Source organism: Rhinatrema bivittatum, chromosome 4 (assembly GCF_901001135.1).
Source record: "Rhinatrema bivittatum chromosome 4, aRhiBiv1.1, whole genome shotgun sequence".
Lineage (NCBI taxonomy): Eukaryota > Metazoa > Chordata > Amphibia > Gymnophiona > Rhinatrematidae > Rhinatrema > Rhinatrema bivittatum.
Window position 1 is genome coordinate 364,922,621 of NC_042618.1, and position 13,081 is coordinate 364,935,701.

Here is a 13,081-nt window from a genome sequence, read left to right on the forward strand (position 1 = left end):
CCTAGTGGTTAGAGCAGTGGGCTACAAACCAGGAGACCAGGGTTTAAGTCCTGCTGTCACTCCTTGTAACCTTGGACAAGTCACTTTATCCTCTATTGCCTCAGGTAGAAACTTAGATTGTAAGCCCTCTGGGGATAGGGAAATACTTACAGTACCTGAATGTAAACCAATGTGATATCTTATCTTAGATCAAATGTTGGTATATAAAAAAAAAAAGAGAGGAACTTACTCATTTTATAAAACAACAGAGTCAGAAATGGCTGCACAGTAAGTAGACTTTCCACATATTACCTGTCACTCGGCAGTCCTACCATCACAAACAAAATCCTTACAGAAGTGCCTGCCACCACAGGCACTATCATATTCTAGCCACACACACAAACTACTTATTTACAAATAACTATTGGTAATCATGGGTTTGACAGATGAACAGTACAGAAATAAAGGTTTATTGTTAGTCCAATAAAAAGGTATTACCTAATATATATATATACTATATATTACATTTCTTGACTATCTTGACTATGTTTCGCAACCTACTTCTTTCTTCTTCAGGTCAGAATTTGAATAAGCAAAAAATAACATTCCCAGAAAACATAGTTGTAATGTGTGGCCGGTTGCGGAACAGTCCTGCAACCGGCTGCCCTTACCCAGATGCTGCTGGCCCCTCTTCACAGTAGGAACGCCACCACCATACTGTGCTCCCTCCTAGGGTGCACTTCCCGCCTAGGGTGCACTTGCAGGCTGCACGCTGACCTAAGCAGGCCTCGCGGCGGGAAAATCTCTAGCAGCGATTCCTGAGTTGTCACTTGTCGGGGCTATTTAAATCCTCCCTTACTCCGATACCTCAGCACCAGGTCCTCCTGTGAGCCGTGTTCCTGATCTTGATCCTGCTTTTTTCCTGCCTTGTTCCATGATTTGCTATGCCTCGTTCAGCCTGCCTTGCCTCATTCTTGCCTTGCCCAGTCTGCCCAGCCCTATCCTGCCCTGTCTGCCCTACCTTGCCTTGCCTTGATTCCTGCCTTATCCAGGCCTGACACCTGGACTACTCTCTCCCCTGCCACCTGTCACTGATCATTGCTTTGGACCTGGACTGCTCTCTGGCCTGCCATCTGCCACTGACCATTGCTACGGACCTAAACCATATCTTGCTTGCTGCATGCCCTGACCCTTGCCCTGAACTCACTGTCTGATTGTTGCCTGCCTTGCCCTCAGCTTGGACCCAAACTCTCTTTTCCTGCTTGCCCTGTGGGACCATCACCTAAGTCCCTGCTTGCCCCTGGATTCCAACCTACGGGAAACGGGGTTGATTTGGATGAAGCTCCAGTTCTGTCCCGGCCCAGGGCGCATCGTCAGCTGTCAGCATGGGCCTAGTCAGTTTACCGACTAGGCAGCGCCAACCACACCACAGCACAAGGGTCCACTCCCATTACAGTAGTATGGCTGCCATAAGTGAATCTTAAAAGGCATTCCATTGATAAGGTAAAGGGTTAGGGGGGTTTGATGGGTGATCAGAAGGTGACAGGCAATATCATTTTATTGTTCATAATGTGATAGGAAACCTAGGTTTTTGCTGAGTCCTTTTTTTTGTCAGTTCCAACGTGTCTGATCATTTTCACTTTAAAATGTAGCAGGGCATTGCCATATTATCCCTATTTTTACAACTACTATGGGATGTTTTGCATTTTGGGGGTTTTGAGGTGAACATTTATTCATAGTCTGCTTTTCAGCACTTCAGAGTGGATTACATTCAGGTACTGTAGTTATTTCTCTGTCCCCAGAGGGCTCACAATCTTACATGTCATTTGTCAAAACGCGATGGGCCCTAATGCACATGATAAATAAAATGTAAATTAGGGAAAGATTTAAAAAAATGTTGAGCCTGCTTGTGGTAATGTTTAACACATTATAGCTGTGAATAACTTCACCTTTTGCAGGGGGCACTAGTGTGTGGCATAGCCCTGGGTTTTGTTTTTTTGTGACTCCTCAGTCTGTTCTAATTATAGGGGAATGATGAATCCTAGGGTAAGTTTGTACCTGAGACAATGGAGGCTGAAGTGACCTTCCCAAAGAGCAGTAGTGGGATTTGAACACTGATCTTCTTAGGTTAAAGCCTGCTGCTCTAACCACTAATCTACTCCTCCACGTCCCTTGTGTTTGTCCTTCCCTTTTATGGGATGGGTCTTTGGGGGTGTAAATTGTCCCCTGAGTATCTGCAAAGGTTTTTTCCGTCTGCCACAGAGGATTGATCAAGAGGTCTTTTGGCTTCCCAATGGAATGAACCAGAGGTGTTTGAGAGTCATAAGTTTTTGGAAGCAGTTTTTTTTAAGATCTTTGGAAATGTGTTTTGCCCAGGATCCGCTAGGAGGATTTGTTACTCCCTCTCTAGAAGAACTGAATGTGATCAGGGTGGGGTTTGCCTGAGCCCAGGAAAGAGCAAGACATAGACTGTGGGAGTGGAGATAGTGACTTGGAAATTTATGAGCCCAGTTTTTGCGGTAAGGCCATCACCTTGCTGTAGTAATTGAAAGTTGGCTGTTTTTTCCCATAACCAGTAAAAACAGTGGGTGAGGCTGCTGATTTCTTGTGAAGACTTTTGAAGAACATTGGGAGACTTCTAATTATTGGGACAAGGAGATTTATTTTTTTCTATCCTACCCCTTTGACTTTATGCTGGTTGCTGAAGAGACTTTTTCCACTCTCCACGGGGAAGGGATTTTGGAAACTGGTTTGGTTAGAGAAAAAAGAGGGAATAGAGGAGGTGCTATGGACAAGGAGACCACTGCTTTTGCTGTTATGATTTTTATTTTGCTGTTTATGATTTTTGCAATCCTATCTTGGATCAATATTTTTTTTTAAGTTAAAGTAAATTTCAGTTGAACAACATCCTTGGATTCATTGCTTTATTCAACAGCGCATTTCCTCCGAAACAACTCTTCCGTTGTGAGTATCTTCCAACCAGTTAAGAGTGAGAGAGAGAGCTGGGGTGTGAGTTCATGACTAAGAGCATGTTACCCACTACTGCACCAGGGGCCCAGGAGGTTGAACTTCTCCCCCACCAGAAGAACCCCAGCATTCCCAGAGGACAATGTATGGACAATGTATGAAAGGAAAAAAAAATCCGGGGTATTGAAGAGCTGCCCTGGGAACTGTGTGACCCCCCCTTAATCCAGTGCACCCCACGATGGAGGGAGGGTTTACAAAAAGATGAACAGTATGAAGTCACAAATGGCCAGAATGGGTGGACCAAATGGTCCTTATCTGCTAACATCTTCTGTGTTTTTCTATGTTTCAGAAGAAGTAAGACAAACTTAAGAAGTGAACATGTGTGGCAATTTGGTGCTGGACTAGCCTAATGGCTGCAGAGCCAGCATCCAAAGCCCCCGAGGGTAGGGAGCCTTAGTCATTGCTCAACAGTGACACTTACTGGCCAAAATGTGCATGTATATGTACCAAGTTTTGTCATTACAATGGCTGAATTAGAAGGAGGAGGGGTTATTTTAAAAAGGGGTAAAACCCTGTATAGTTGTAAATGAACCAAGAAATGTTGGGGTAAAGAGCACATACATGCAATGCTATTCAAAATAGAAAAATGTGTGGCAACATGCTGAACTGTTCAATTTTTCACAGTAATCCATTTGTTTAATAGATGATTATGGCAGTCCTCAATAAAGTAACAACATATATAGGAACTATACATTTTGTTCCTATAAATGTGCTGCCACATTTTTTTTTTATTTTGAATAGTTGTAAATGAAGACACACGGTGCTGTAGCCCAATATAGGGTAGTTCCCAATATAAGGAAGTGCAAAGAAGCAAGAGGATACTGCCAGCGCAAAAATACAGTTTTAAAAAAATGTAGCATTCGTATCAAATTGAGAACACTTTCAACCTATAAACCTGTCAGGAGAGACTGTCGTACCCTTCCAAATGAGGGGTACATCATGAAGAAAAGACCATGCAATGGTCTTACCAGCCCATGTTTTCCCAGTATCACATCAAGTCATTTTCTGGCCTTTTCTGAAAACTTATATTTTATCCTTCTTGATTGGCTCTGGTAATTGACATGAATTAGAATATTTGAATAATGAATATGCAAGAGGTTGATAGGATATCTACTCCTGTCATACAGTTATAAAACACAGGCATAACTTCAGGTGCACCTACTTATGTGGGTATGTACAGTGCTAAGTTATGCACACTAGTGAAAATTACTTTTATAACTTGCATTCTTCTGAAAATGTAGATATGATTTGACCACAGAAATGATTTGGAACTGGTATTGGTTTCTGTCTCTTAATAAGTGGCATAGCAAGGAGCAAGGGACAGTTCAGACATCTTCTGTCTATGTGTCCTTCATGCATGAGAGTTTCTGTACCAGAAAAAGGTGAATTAACCAGCCAACCAAACTGGACAATTCTGAATATTCTGGCTAATAACAACTATCTGTTTAGAGGATAAACAAGAGCAATACAAGTTTAAGGTAATCATGAAGTCAATTTAAAATAAAACCAGAGTCCATGGGGCAAGGAGATGCCCAAGTCAACAGCAAGCATGCACTCAATAATGGTTCCAATTATCTCCATTGTTCCTTAAGGTGGGTACTAAAACAACACATCCACCTATAGCCCCACATATGTTGAGGTACAAAACTGTGCCATCCCTCTAGTCATGGTCCTTGATTCAAATTTGAAAGTCTCTGGTTGAAAGGGTGGTTTATATAGCAGTCCTACATAAATTGAATATTCAATTGATAATTGAGTTTATAAATAGTGACAGGGTTAACTATTTCTTTAGATAATTTCATAAAATGTGCACAAAAGGATTTCTAATGCAGGTCTAATCAAATATGGCATCGTGTCAGGAAATTTTGGAACTGAGATTACATCTTTAAGATAAGTCAATATTGTTGGTGACATTAAATGTGCAGCTCCATTTGAATACTGATGTGACTCACATATGGTTCTCTTTTGAAGTTTGCTGGTCTTTTGATTCTATAAGCAAAAAGAAAAAAATGTAAAAAACTAACAACATATTAACATGAACTACAAGGTTATTTCAGCCTATAATGTATTATATTGAGGCTGGTTTATATAGCAGTCCTACAGATCTTGAAGATTCAGTTGATAATTGAGTTTATTAATAGTGACCAGGATAGCTATTTCTTTGGGTAATTGTATTGTGTTAGCCAGTAATCTGGGTTTATTTATGGCATTTTCTTTGTACAGTTTATAAAATGGCACGCACGTATCACCACCCCAAAAGTATGCATGTGTGTTTCAGTACAAGGATATTTTTGTAATGCAGGGATCCGCATAGTTTATACATCTATTTTATAAAAGTACGTGCATATATTTTACATGTTAAATAACTGTAGCACAGGCATAAAGCAACCCTTATTTTATACGCAGAGGCAGATATTTTATATAATTGATTGATGTATGCACCTATCTCACTTATGAAAAAACATACTTGTCACATACTTCTAAGCACCAGTTCACGGAGAACTTCGTCAGTTGATTCAGACCTCAAGCAGTTCACCACCACTTGTTCCAGACTCCCCACCCAGAAACTGCAGATGAAAGAGAAATCAGATTTAATATCTGCAACACGATTAGCAGGTGTAAACGCATGTGCGCCTGATTGATGATGTATGCACGTATTCTGTTCATAAAATACATAAATGTGCATGTGCTTCCAAACCTTGCCCCAGAATGCACACAAAATGCCTTCTTTGTACACGAATACTTTTCCACATGGCAACAGTATATTTGTATTCCCTCCCTTCTGAAATTCACTTACAGCCGAATTTTTATTCCCAAGCGCATGTAAAAAATGGGGGTAACGCGCATGGCCGGATCTTGCACATCCCGTGCACATCTTCAAAGGGGCCCAGCCACATGCGTAACCCCTGTTACACGCCGAAGTGCTGGGCCCAGATAAAGGGGCGGTCCGGAGGGTGGAGAGGGGCAGTCCAGTGGCGGGGAGGGGCAGGGCTGGAGGTGGTTGGTACAGCGGCCATTTGCTGCTGTGCCGGGGGACGTGCGCAACTCGCTACAGCTCCGGTTGAGGAGCAAAAGGTAAAAAAAAAAATGGAGATTATATAGGATAGGGATAGGGGGTGGGGAGGAGAGGGGACTGGGGAAGGAAGGTTAGACAGAGGGGTAGGGAAATCCCTCCCAGTCGCTCCTTAATTGAAGCAGACTGGGAGGGAACTGGAGAAGGCTGGGATGCGTCGCCGTGCGGGAATTGCATAAATCCTCACCCTCTTGCGCTTGCCGCCCGCACAGGCATGCGTGGATTACAAAATCTGGCGCACATGTGCATGCGGCCCAATGATTTTATAACATGCATGCGCCAGCACGCGCATGTTATAAAATCGGCGCGTCCATGTGTGCGCCCTGGGTAGCGCGCACACATGGACACACCCGCTTCTTTAAAAATCTACCCGTTACCTAGAGGCTCCGTACACACATATGCCCATTTTACATGCCCAACCCTTGCATAATTCTTTGATAATTACCTATATGTGGAAATGTATTTTTAATAGCTTGAAAATCCCTGACTGTGCTGGAAACCTTCAACAGTTTTCTACCAGCATTTCTTGGCCAACAGGAATATCTATTGCTCATTAAGCTGGAGGTTGTGTTGCTCAACAAGGCTTTCAGCTGAGTGGAAACAGCAAGAGAAATCCATACTCTCAAGAGGCAGGGGAGGGAAGGGGGAAGGAGCAGCACCATTGGTTCTCACAGTGGGAAGAGTTGGCAGTGCAGCACTGGATCCCATCCTGCTTGTTGCAACAGTGATTAACATATTCTGTCAGGTCAGCATATCTTTGCTTTGTTAGTTCTAAATCTCAGCAGACTCTCTCCAGCCAAACTGGACCCAGGGAAGTTTGCCAAGCAATCTTAACCAAAAAAAAAAAAAAAGCAGTATTATATATTATAAATGATGCCGCAGTTTATTCTAAAGTAGGCTTTCTAAAATATCCTCTTATTAGGGTTGCTTTTTTATAACAAACATTGTTACCATAATTAGCATATTGTTTCCATTTTATCTTATTTATATTCTTCTTAAAGACTGTCAAGCCCTTAAACATCAGTTTTTGTTTGATGCATTGAAACATTTTGAATATGTTGTGCTATGATTAGATTACATTGTAGACATCAGGGTTTTTTGTTTTTTTTTAATTATGCATGGTAGAAATTCCTTGGCACTGGTGTCAGTTACCTGGTAAGAGACCAGGGAGTCATTCATTTCCTTGAACTCAGAACAGTTTGTAGAAGAGCTTATTATTTGGGTACACAAAGGAATTCTCTTGCAACAGCCAAATTAGTCCATAAAATTAATTGCAATTTGATTTTTATACCATAAAATTCAACCAGGCACTTGGAGAAAGTTAAGCACTCCATTCTGGTTTTCTAGTGGTTCTGATTAATTTTTCATTGATTTATGTATTGCTTATAATATATATTCATAGTAAAGCACTGTAAGCAGAACACCATATTAAAGGAAATTATTAGTAGCAGTATCTAAAAGTGTCAGCAAAATTTGGCTTTCCTTATTTCTCTTTTTAAGATGTGGTGAAGGCTAGGAAAAAGCCTCTCTGCCTGGGAGCCTTCCATAGCTTCAGATACTAAAACCTTATATTTCATTTAGGATTCTGATTTGCAATACTTAGAGGAGTGCAAACAAATTATTCACAGAAATAAAGCTCCGCAGAACAAAGTGGCCTAGGGCTTAGAGCAACGGACTGAAAACCAGGATTTAACATAAATAAAGATTTTTTCAAAAACTGACACATCTTGGGCAAGACACTTTCTCTCCCATTGCCTCAGGTAAAGCTCTTTGGGGAAGAGACTTATTAGTCTTGAATTCTAAGAATGCTGTAGTCTGGTTGCTGAATATCTCCACATATTTGGTCATTTACATGGCTCAGAAATGTCTTCTGAAATGAGGCCACAAGGAAAAACGAATCTGAGAGAGCACCCGTTTCTTCCTGCCCTCGTACAAACTTTGTTACTTCCTGATATGCACAATTTTACAGGGATGTGATAGGACACAGTTTGGGGAAAGCAGCTTTAGGCCTGCCTGGCTATTTGCCACCCTGGGATATGACCTTAGATTATCATCTTTCCAGAAGGTGTTAATGTTATCCTCTATATGTTTGTTTTAATTTTACATTTTAATATGTATTTATGACTAGTTTGTTTTAATGCTATGTTTTATTATGTATGTTTTAATTGTAACACATAAGCAAAAAATGCACCAGATTTAAGAAGAGTTATGTATATATTTCTGACCCAAAATAATTGTATAAAAAGAAAGGTGACTTCATATAGCACGGTGCAAAACTTGCACGAAAAGTGATACCAGTTTCTTCATCAGTCACACTTATCTCTAATTTACTTATTTTTTCTTTTGATTTTCCATACTAATAAATGTGTCTTGTACTACTTGTGAAAATGAAATACTAAAATAGACTCTTTGCTTACTTCAAATTTTAGAAAACGTTGCTGTCAAACTTCTTAATTGGAGCTGAAAATCTACAAACCTAACATGATCACATTTCGCCACTCGGCTGCGTCAGGGAATGCTCCACTGAATAAAGGATCACCCACACAAACATTGCAAGTGACAGGAAATGTTTATGTGGGTGAACCTAATATTTCATCACTCTTTCACAAGTATTATGAGACACACGAAAATTAGAGATAAGTGTGAGTGATGAAGAGACTGGTAGCCTTTACTTGCAATTTTTGCACTGTGCTATATGAAGTCACCTTTCTTTTTATACAAATATTTTGGGTCACAAATATATACATAATTCTTCTTAAATCTGCTGCATTTTTTGCTTATGTGTTGGTATTACCAGATTTCCTCCTAGCTTTTTGTGCTTTAATTGTAAACCACTTTGATCTATGGAGTATGCAATCTAAAAGTCATTTTAAATAAATAAATACAAGTTGTTGGTGCCTGTAGTGCTGATTGTAGATAGAGAAAGCAGGCTTACAAGCACCACAGTGGATTGGAACAGAATTTGGAGCTCTCTCCAAAGAAAATTGGATCACATCATATCCCTGATTCCGTATAGTGTGTAGTCTATATTTGACTGCTCCAAGACAAAATGATATTCAAGAAGGATAAACTGTTGTTATTATATTTAGCGTAAACCAAACCTATTAGAGAAAGCTCAAGTTGGAATCCTTGGAACAACATGAAATCTGGAAGCATGCAGAAGGTTACTACACTTGAAGGTGAATTTTGAAAGCCCAGCATGTACAAAATTTGTTAGATGTGCATACATGTCGGACTGGCGCACCGAGTGAATTTTAAAAACTGCCAAGATGCATGCATATCTCTCGCGGCATGCAAATCTATCTTGTTTCGAAAAAGGGGCATAGTCTGGGTGAAGTCTGGGTAGAGCATGGATGTTCTGGGGCATGGCCAAGAGATGCGCACGTAAACACTTTTGCGCCTGGGTACACACCCAGGTCTAGTGCTGCGTATGTTTACTTCTGCTATGGAGGAGGTGTTAGTAAAAAAAAAAAAAAAAAAGAAAACAAGCCCTATCTGCAGATTTGAAGGGTCTGGTAAAATTGAGGGGAGTGTAGGCTATTAAACTAGGGGAGTTTGGAAGACCTGCTGGTGGATGAACTGGTAAAACTGGCAATAACGTAGGCGCACATCCCTTTTAAAATACTTTGACTTATGTGGTAGAAGCGGGATTTATGTGGCTAGGCGTGCACCCACTTAGAATTGGGTGCATCCCAGTTTTCAATAGGCAGAAACTGTCTTATTACTCAGAAATTCATGTGTCAAATTCATAATTTTCTGTATCAGAGAAAGAAACTAGACTTCATGAAATATTCACTAGGGGTGTGCATTTGTTCCCCGCAATATATAGGACCATATTAGTTGTATTCGTGGGGAAGCAAAACGTATTGCGACTCCCCACGAATACAACAAATCTTCGCCGAATTATTTGGCTGTCTAAAGGAGCCAATTTAAACAAACCCCCCACCTTCCTGACCCCCCCCCCCCCCCCCAAGACTTACCAAAACTCCCTGGTGGTCCAGCAGGGAGTCCGGGAGCCATTTCCTGCACTCGGCAGCCGACGGCCCGAGTGCAGGAGATCGCTCCCGGACCCCCGCTGGACCACCAGAGACTTTTGGCAAGTCTTGGGGGGGGTCAGGAGGGTGGGGGGGTTGTAGTTAATTTAATTTTAGCCAGCAAACGAATAAGAATAAACTTATAAACGTATTGGGGGCCCCCTTGCCGAATGCAACGTATCTGCCCCCCGACGAATAAGAATCCCAAATGCAACATATAGAAACATAGAAACAAAGAAACATAGAAATGACGGCAGAAGAAGACCAAACGGCCCATCCAGTCTGCCCAGCAAGCTTCACACGTTTTTTTCTCTCATACTTATCTGTTTCTCTTAGCTCTTGGTTCTGTTTCCCTTCCACCCCCACCATTGAAATATCTAGCTTGATTAGTTAGGGGTAGTAGGGGTAGTAACCGCCGCAATAAGCAAGCTACACCCATGCTTATTTGTTTTACCCAGACTATGTTATACAGTCCTTATTGGTTGTTTTTCTTCTCCCCTGCTGTTGAAGCAGGGAGCTATGCTGGAAATGCGTGATGTATCAGTCTTCTCCCATGCCGTTGAAGCAGAGAGCCATGCTGGATATGCATCGAAAGTGAAGTATCGGACACAATTGGTTTGGGGTAGTAACCGCCGTAACAAGCCAGCTACTCCCCACTTTGTGAGTGCGAACCCTTTTTTCTTCTCCCCTGCCGTGGAAGCAGAGAACTATGCTGTATATGCATTGAAGGTGAAGCATCAGGCTTATTTGGTTTGGGGTAGTAACCGCCGTAACAAGCCAGCTACTCCCCTCTTTGTGAGTGTAAATCCATTTTTCCACATTTCCTCTTGCTGTTGAAGCTTAGAGCGATGTTGGAGTCACAGTAAGCATGTGTATGTTTATTGAATAAGGGTATTGTCTCCAGGCAGTAGCCGTCATTCTGGCGAGTCACCCACTCTTCATTGGCGGCCTCTTGACTTTATGGATCCACAGTGTTTATCCCACGCCCCTTTGAAGTCCTTCACAGTTCTGGTCTTCACCACATCCTCCGGAAGGGCATTCCAGGCGTCCACCACCCTCTCCGTGAAGAAATACTTCCTGACATTGGTTCTGAATCTTCCTCCCTGGAGCTTCAAATCGTGACCCCTGGTTCTGCTGATTTTTTTCCTATGGAACAGGTTTGTCATTGTCTTTGGATCATTAAAACCTTTCAAGTATCTGAAAGTCTGTATCATATCACCTCTGCTCCTCCTTTCCTCCAGGGTGTACATATTTAGATTCTTCAATCTCTCCTCGTACGTCATGCGATGAAGATCCTCCACCTTCTTGGTCGCCCTTCTCTGTACCGCTTCCATCTTGTCTTTGTCTTTTTGTAGATACGGTCTCCAGAACTGAACACAGTACTCCAGGTGAGGCCTCACCAAGGACCTGTACAAGGGAATAATCACTTCCCTTTTCTTACTCGATATTCCTCTCTCTATGCAGCCCAGCATTCTTCTGGCTTTTGCTATCGCCTTGTCGCATTGTTTTGCAGACTTCATATCATTAGACACTATCACCCCAAGGTCCCTCTCCTGCTCCGTGCACATCAGCTTTTCCCCCCCCATCGAATACAGTTCATTCGGATTTCCACTCCCCATATGCATGACTTTGCATATGCCATCCCTCTGCACATCCCTAATATTCACCCATCTCCTTGTTCTTGAGGATTTCATTTTACGATTTTTATGGCTTTGTGAATCAGAGATCATGCCAGAAGAATTTTACTGAAATATGATCCTTATGGGCCTGATTTTCAAAAGAATTTACATGCCTAAAATTGGGTTTTGCCCATGTAAATGCACTTTACTCATGTAAGTGAGCTTTTGAAAATTGCTACAGTATATGCCAGGGCTTCCCAAACCTGTCCTGGGGACCCCACAGCCAGTCAGGTTTTCAGGATATGAGATACATTTGCACACCTGTATGCAAATGTATCTCATGCATATTCGTTGTGGATATCCTGAATGAACAGGAGTTCTTCAGAAAGTTTTCTTTCATTCTTTTTGCAGTGGTGGCAAGCCAAGATTGTTTGCTCCACAAGGTCCTTATATTATAGAGTTCTGCTTGCAAGTCACTTCACCCTCTTACATACCCCAGTTGCTCATGAATTGCAGCTAAAAATGCTGCAAGATATGTTACATGCAAGCTTCCCTAAGTCATTTATTTATTTATTTATTTGATATTACACTTGCAGCAGTCCAGCTGTACTAGGTGGCTCACACTAGTATTGTTTGTTTGATTACTGAGTTAATCAGCTTAGACTACTTAAAGAAGGGGTTTTGACTACCAGAGAAGGGTATCTGCTGCCTCTATGCTTGTGCTGTGGTATGTAAACACGGCTAATAAAACTGAATCTGCAGGAAAGTTTGGGTTTTACAATACACGTTTCCTATTAGAAAATGACCTTCACATAGATTAAAGGGTCGTCAAGGGCTTTAGCACAGATATTTCTCATCTGCCATTACAGAATAGACTTTATGAGGTTTGCAATATATTTATTTTTAAAAAAGCAAATCACAAGTCCTTCAATGTGGAAAGCACTTTAACATAGAAAAAGTAGCAAGAAAAAAAAATTCACAGGGAAGTTTCATTCCTAATCAGTTCAATCACGTAAATAAAAAATGTCTCTGGTTCCAAAGAGGAACAATGGTGGAAAAAATACTGACCTGTTCCAGCTTGAATGATCAATCAGAATAGATTTGTTTTTGTCATTATGGAAGTGTTGATCACCATTGCTATGTGCTGTACAGTAAGATTAGTGTCTGTATTTTCTTTTTGTGCTATATTTCTAAATTTAAAAAATATTTCTAAATTTAAAAAAGGGCTCAAAACCTGGCTCTTCACATTAGCGTATCCAGATGTTGAACAAACTTAGCTTGCACTCTAACCCCTCAGCCCTCTCACCTTCCCCTCCTCCTATCTGCCGCTCCTCTTTCTCCCCTTTTCT